We start from the raw sequence: 7,614 nt of genomic DNA on the forward strand, positions 1-7,614 counted from the left end.
ATTCCCATGTGTGTTTTCCTTTCTAGATTTGGCATGCATGGTATTGGACGCGGTTCTTTTCTATCATGGCATGGGTTTTTCTAGGTGTGACAGTGTTTTAAGCCTAGCCTTTCCATTTTTGGATAGCCATGGTGTGATGGGGCTCTCATGTTTTGGTTGAGCTAGATTTTCAGATGGATTCGAAGTTGAGTGAGGTGGATCTCTGAAAGAAAAAACACATGGCCTAGTGATCCCTGAACCAAACCATGGGTTGCGATAAAGACACTAGCCTAGTGACCCTTGAACTGAACTTTGGGTTCCTATTAAGCCAAGTATTTTGTGCCTCAGTGGGCCTAGGAATCCTTTACTAGTCAATGGAGGGATATACGGTAAATCCTAGAGGTGGTTTCCCTTCATTAGGTATAGGAATCCTTATCGGTGAATGGTGGGATATATAGTAAAGCTGAGAGGGTGGAGTCCTAGTTAGAGCCTAATGATTCGGTGTAGATTGCGGTAAAGCCTAAAGACTAGGAGATAAGGAAATTCCTCATGGTGTAGGTGGAGAAATATGGTGGCATCCATGCTTGCTTTATGGCATAGTGATCTAGGATGGATTGCGGTAAAGCTTGGTTATATTAATTGAGGGTTAGGTGGTGTAGCCTCGGGAAGCTTTGGTTGAGTTTGCTTTTAAGTCCCGCACACATGCTTAGAATATGGCACAGGGGTGATTGGTTGAAAGAAAAATTTGGTTCATCCAATCTATGGTCGAGTGGTTCGTGGAAGTCCCAAAGCTAGTTGGCCTTTTCATCATTAATATGAAGTTATTTCTCCTTGTTAATTCATAAGTATTATACTAGTTTATATGAGGGTTATATGGTTGTTTTTTCTTTGGTATTTCTATTGTTATTATGTCGATTATCAATATGTATTATCATAGTGGCTATGTATGCCTGTCATCATGTTTTTACTTGTAAATGAATGAACAATGTATCTAGGCTTAATAGATTATAATGGAGCTAATGTGATAAGGAAACAATGCCTCATAGAGAATATAAAATAAGTATAATAGCCCTATGCTTAGATTTGATGTTAAGACATGTAGATTGCATATTTGTGATATGTTTGACGAAATGCCTTTCATGGCTAGTAGTGGTCCAGTCTAGTTCTTGACAATGTTTCACAAACATATCTTTATTCTTATGTGAAATTTCATTTCTGAAGATGCCATTGAGTTCTAGGTAGTGACCTGGGCTCTGGACATGAAAAACTGGCACAAATCCCAGTGTCGCAGACACATCACTAGGGAAAAAAGTCCGTGGAAGCTCCCTTGCCCTTATTGTCAGAGATTTTAGAGCCTCCCAAATGAACCCTTGTCCATATTAAGGAACCATCTAGGGGTTTGATGCACTAAAAATGTAGTTGGTCTCAGGGGATGGTTACCTAATTGGTTGGGGTGGCTCCTGGGAGTTCTGTTGCTGATGTGGAAGGTCTATGTGATATGTTTCTATCGATTCCACTTCCTTAAGGTGACTTAGGAGGTTGAATACCATTATAGTAACCTCTCATTCCACACTTACCACGGTTGGTTTGTTACTTGGGTAGATGTGGGATGAGGGTGTTGCATCGTGGCAATGAGCAGTGGAGCAGTTTGATAACCCATAATTCTCATAGATCTGCCTTCCAATGATTAATATGTAACAAAAGTCACCCACTTTGATACCAATTGTTGGAAACTTAGTTATACTGAGGGGGGAGGGGGGGGGGGATGAATTAGTATAACACTAATTTAAACAATTTACTTAATCTTTTTCCAAATCAATAAACACTTAGACAACCAACAACATGGTAGAAGAATAAAAAATTTAACATGCATGCAATTTCAAAACACAACATGAGAAACAACACACAAGGACACCATGATTTTCAGTGGAAACCCTCAAGGGGAGAAAAGTCATTGTATGGTATATCTTCTTGTCTTCTTCTCATTAACATTCATAATTATTTTACATAGATTTTCTAGCCACTACCCAAAAGGAGCCACTACTCTTGCCTTGGCAAGCCATCGCTTTCCAAATGCCCCAATGATCCAGGTGGCTCCAGAGAGACACATAGGACAAAGAGGGCTTATGAATGCTTGAAAACCAAAGTTCCCAGAATGGCTTCGACCCAGGACCAAAGCACAGATCTTGTCATCCTGATTGTGGAGGTGTGAACGATTTGCTAAACCGAGTTTGTATGAGGGAGAACGGGCCAGTCAAAGTTTTGGTCAAAGTTGGTTTGTGGGCTAGGTTTAAGTGTCCTACAATTTCACCAACCCCGAGGCATAAACCTAGCTCCCGAAATCAGTCGAAATTGTTGCCTCATTAATTTTCCCAATGACCCTTATTTTCTAGAAGTTTCAAAACAACCTCTCTCTTTATAAAAATCCAAAATATATATTCTAATTATAAGGCCAACGGGCCATAACTCCCCGCCGGCCAAATCGCAACAATAATCCAAAATTATTATAGTGTTGACGGTCATAACCCTCACCGGCCTAATCGCTCCAATCCTCAAATTGCATCAATATCTATTTTTGGGTTGGTGGACATAACCCCCGCCGAACACTCAACCATCGCATATATTAAGCATTGTTATTTGGGGCCGACACGGGCCACCGGCGGTGGACCCAACCCACACCCCATCACCCCAACCTCCTTATACATATATGTTATATATTACATTGTATTATGGGGAGGGTGCGGGCCATCGGCGGTGGAACCAACCCACACCCTATCGCCTCGACCCTTTAAATCGCATCGATTAATGCGATGACACCATCATAATATATATTTCCGATCTTTGAAACCGGCGCAACCACCGTATATGCTGCCATATCCGATCACTGATTTATAATGCCGATCATCGATTTAATAGGCGCTGATCAGCACCGATCATCGATTACTGCGCTGACAACAGTTAAGGATGTTAAGTGTTAGTGCGGGGTTTAAGGGTAGGCCGCCCAGTGTGGACCCAACCCCCATTAATACATCATTTTGGTTCATAAAAATATATATGGAGGGGCAAGATTTGATCCCTTGACCTCTCCTCAACCATATCCCTCTTTTGCCAATGCGCCAACCAATTCCTTGGTTAATCCGCCAATAAATTTATTTAAACAATCATCTTCACCAGTGCACGTAGTTTGAGACAGGGGAGAGACTGCAGACACACAAATCGAGGAGGCAAAAGGTGGGCACATATTTCGAGGCAGTTAACTAATATTTTAATGCAAGAACCATGAATTTTGCACGAGGGAAAATTTTTCACTTTGTCAAATTTTGACAAATTTTATATGGATTCTACACCTCTCGTTGCCACGAGCACAACGGTGCTATCTGTTTCTCCATCAGAGTTCTGTATTTTCATTCATTTTCCGAATGAACGTGGAAAAAGAGGGCATATGAACACTCAAAAGTCAAAATGCTCAAAATGACTTCGACCCAGGACTAGAGCGTAGATCTCGTTGTCCTAATTGCGGAGGTGCGAACAGTTCGGCAAACCAAGCTCATATGAGGGAGAATAGGCCAGTCAATTTTTTGTCAAAGTTGGTTTGTGGGCTAGGTTTAAGTGTCCTACAATTTCACCGACCCTGAGGCATAAACCTAGCTCCTGAAATCAGTCGAAATTGTTGCCTCGTTAATTTGCCCAATGACCCTTATTTTCCAGAAGTTCCAAAACAACCTCCCTCTTTATAAAAATCCAAAATATATATTTTAATTATAAGGCCAATGGGCCATAACTCCCCACCAGCCAAATCGCAACAATAATCCAAAATTATTATAAGGATGACAACCTTAACCCCACCCAACCTAATCACCCCAACCCTCAAATCGCATCAATATCTATTTTCGAGACGGTGACCATAACCCCCGTCGAACCCTCAAGCATCGCATATATTAAACATTGTTATTTGGGGTGGGCATGGACCACCGGTGGTGGACTCAGCCCACACCCCATTGCCCCAACCTCCTTATATATATATGTTATATATTACATTGTATTATGGGGTGGGCGCGGGCCATCGACGGTGGACTCGGCCCACACCCTATCGCCCCGACCCCTTAAATCGTGCCGATTAATAAGATGACACCATCATAATATATATCTCTGATCTTTGAAATCGACACAACCACCGTATATTCCGGCATATCCGATCGCCGATTTATAATGTCGATCGCTGATTTAATAGGCGCCGATCAGCGTCGATCGCCGATATTACTGCGCCGAAACAGTTAGGGATGTTAAGTGTTAGTGCGGGGTTTAAGGGGCGAGCTGCCCAATGCGGACCTGAACCCCATTAATACATCATTTTGGTTCATAAAAATATATATGGAAGGGCAAGATTTTATCCCCTGACCTCTCCTCAACCATATGCCTCTTTTGCCAATGCGCCAACCGATTACTTGGTTAATACGCCAGTAAGTTTTTTTAAACAATCATCTTCACCAGTGCACGTAGTTTGAGACAGGGGAGAGACTACAGGCACATAGTTTGAGGAGGCAGAAGGCGGGCATGAATTTTAAGGTAGTGAATTAATATTTTAATGCAGGGACCATGAATTTTGCACGAGGGCAAAATTTTCACTTTGTCAGATTTTGACAAATTTTATATGGATCCTACACCTCTCATTGCCACAAGCACAATGGTGTTGTCCATTTCTCCATCAGAGTTCTGCATTTTTAGGTAATTTTCAGAATGCACGTGGAACCATGAGCCTTGAAATTTTCCCAGGGAGGTAAAAATTTTCCATGTCGGAATATAGTCAAGTTTATACTTGTTTTTAATCATTTTCCATAGGGATCGCAATGTCAAGATTAGATTCATCATCTAAGTTACACATTTCCAGTCCATCCATGGAGCAGAACCTTTGAGGAATCTTGGGGGAATTTAAAATATTCCTTGAGCCCAGAATTCTCAACTTCTCACAATTCATATTTTGGATAGTCGATTAAGCACTACTCGATGCCACAAATTTAATGATACATTCTGATTTGTCATTCATTCATTTCTTCTTCTAGTCGCCTTTCTAAGTGCCATTGCAAATGTCCACATTCATGTGCGCGCAATCATGAGATCGATGTCGTGAGATCAATGGTCCGAGCAGCTTCAACAATGTGACATCCACTTCTTCAGATGGCCCTTGGTTGTGAGGTATATGATGTGTTCATGTACTTCTTCTTTATGAATTATGTCGCACAGATCCTTGATTGATGTTGATGCAAGATCTTGTTTATTACATGTTGTCATGATTCCTTGCTTGATTTGATGTGGAATCTTCTATGTGATGTACTTACTGTCATAAATCATCAGGTTATGTTTTGAGATCCCTTGTTGTATGTTGTTTGGATACTCTTGTTGTCATCATGCATGATGGAAGGATGTTTATCATGCATGTTTTTGTGTCATACTTATAGGAGTCTTTTGACTAAGAGTTCCAGCAGTGGAACATCTCTTAGAGCCACTCCTGCATGAGGGAATTTTTCCTTGTATGATCACGACATCATCTCTTGTGTACATCACCTTTCATGAGATCACTTAATGCAGCGGCCTACACCATCTTGACACTGAGGCCTAGAGATGTAGTCCCTCCTGGACGAACTCCGTTATCAATGCTTATGTTTTCATGTGCTGATGATTGTTATGTTCCTCTTCTTTTCTTCATGCACATGTATTCACTCATGTTCTTTTAAAATTGCAATTTAACACATCACAAAAGTAAAAGGTCTTGGAAGGGTCCTTCTTCACACCCGAACCTGGATCACCCAATCTCCTCAAATAATTCAAACCACCCTGTGATTCATTTTCAAACTAGATCCTCTGCTGCAACAATGATAAATCAAATAACTTCCTGCAATCAACACCATCAATAGTGACAAAAAATCATACAACAAAATCAATACATATCCATCATAATAATAACAGTATAAACCCTCACACAACCACCAACTATAGCATAATACAAAACAACCTACCAATACATGGAAACTACAGTGATGAACTGAGACTATAGAACATTCACCTCAACTCTAATCACTACTACCATTAAAGACATTTTTAGGTCTAAAATGGGCTTCCTACGGAATATTATCAAGCAATATTGGAAATAATAAAATAAGATTAGATGACATCATCAAATTTTAAAGAGAAAAAAGAAAATATACTTTTTCAACCCATATTTTCAACTTATCTCCCTACTATTTTACTCAAATTTTGAGCGATAGTACTCGTTGGATGCAAAATTTAATTCCTCATCCAAGGAGTACCCATGTTGCATACCTTTAATGGGCGTTTCCACACGAAAAATTAGAAATACATTAAAAATGTGACCAATCATGTTTTTCATGTATTTCTCATTTTACATGTGGCAAGGTTTATTGAAAGTATGCAACATGGGTACTCCTTAGATGAGGAATTAAAATTTTCATCCAAAAAGTGCTACTGTTCAGAATTTGAATAAAACTGTACGGAGATAAGTTGAAAATATGCGTTGAAAAAGTAGTTTTTTCATTTTTTTAATCTTTTTATTTTTTTACTCCAAAAATGGTGAATCATCCCTCAAGGTTGACATCATCATCTTGAATCTTATTGGTTCTTATAATGTTGATTTTGGTTAAACTAATCTTTAACACTAGCATACTATATTTATGTTAATTTTCCTCTCATTAGGCTAGACCAAATCAACCAAATGCTCTCCATTACTCTTTATGACCACATTAAAGAAAAATAAATGTTGATAAAATTTTAAGCTCTCCCTCCAAATACCATGTGAAAAAGAAATGGTAATGATCATATAATTAAATACAAACAACTAATTTAATATATCCTCAAGCTTCATCACACTAAATCATGATACCACCAACAAAACCATGCCAAAACATAACTGAAGGTTGAAATCAATGCCAACAAAACAACATTGTTTCCAACCAATATGTAGTATATTTTGCATGAAAAATAACAGAAAACTATTAGTAAAACTTAAAATTACATATTCATGCACATATTACATCCATCCCCCTGAGAAAATGAGGTGGGATGAGATAAGGGAATCAACACCTCACTTATTGAGCAAGGGTGAAATGCAACCTACTCAACATTAACACTGCTATATGGTTGGCATGCTGGTGTTAAATAAATGAAATGGTGTGGGAGGATTAAGGTTCTATTCCATATTAGTATATTGTTTCTTACACGTAGGGAAGTAGAAAGGAAACCACCATGATTCATTTTCCATCATTTTCGATATCAGCCTATTATTCAACTTTCATTTCCCTTAGCCTCCATTGATTTATGGTTTTACATATGCCAATAAAAATGTAATATCTACTTGTTTTCCCTTCCTTTCATTTGTTTCTATGCAATTTTCCTCTGGATTTCTATAGACATTATGAGTGGGAGAGAGTATTCTCTTCCCCTAGCTCATCTTCTACTCTTTGATCTATGTCACATTTTGCAATGCAAGAGTTTAAGATAGACACTCAAGTTTCTAAACATAGTTTTATAGAGGGTGAGTTGTAGACAATTTAATGGTGATTGCAAAGGGTTGAGAGGATCTCGATCTCACTCAAGAGTCAAGGCTTCATCTCATATTTTCAA

This window comes from Pinus tabuliformis, chromosome 1_1 (assembly GCF_031772625.1).
Source record: "Pinus tabuliformis cultivar Carrire ecotype Pingquan chromosome 1_1, CPIR1, whole genome shotgun sequence".
Classification (NCBI taxonomy): Eukaryota; Viridiplantae; Streptophyta; class Pinopsida; order Pinales; family Pinaceae; genus Pinus; species Pinus tabuliformis.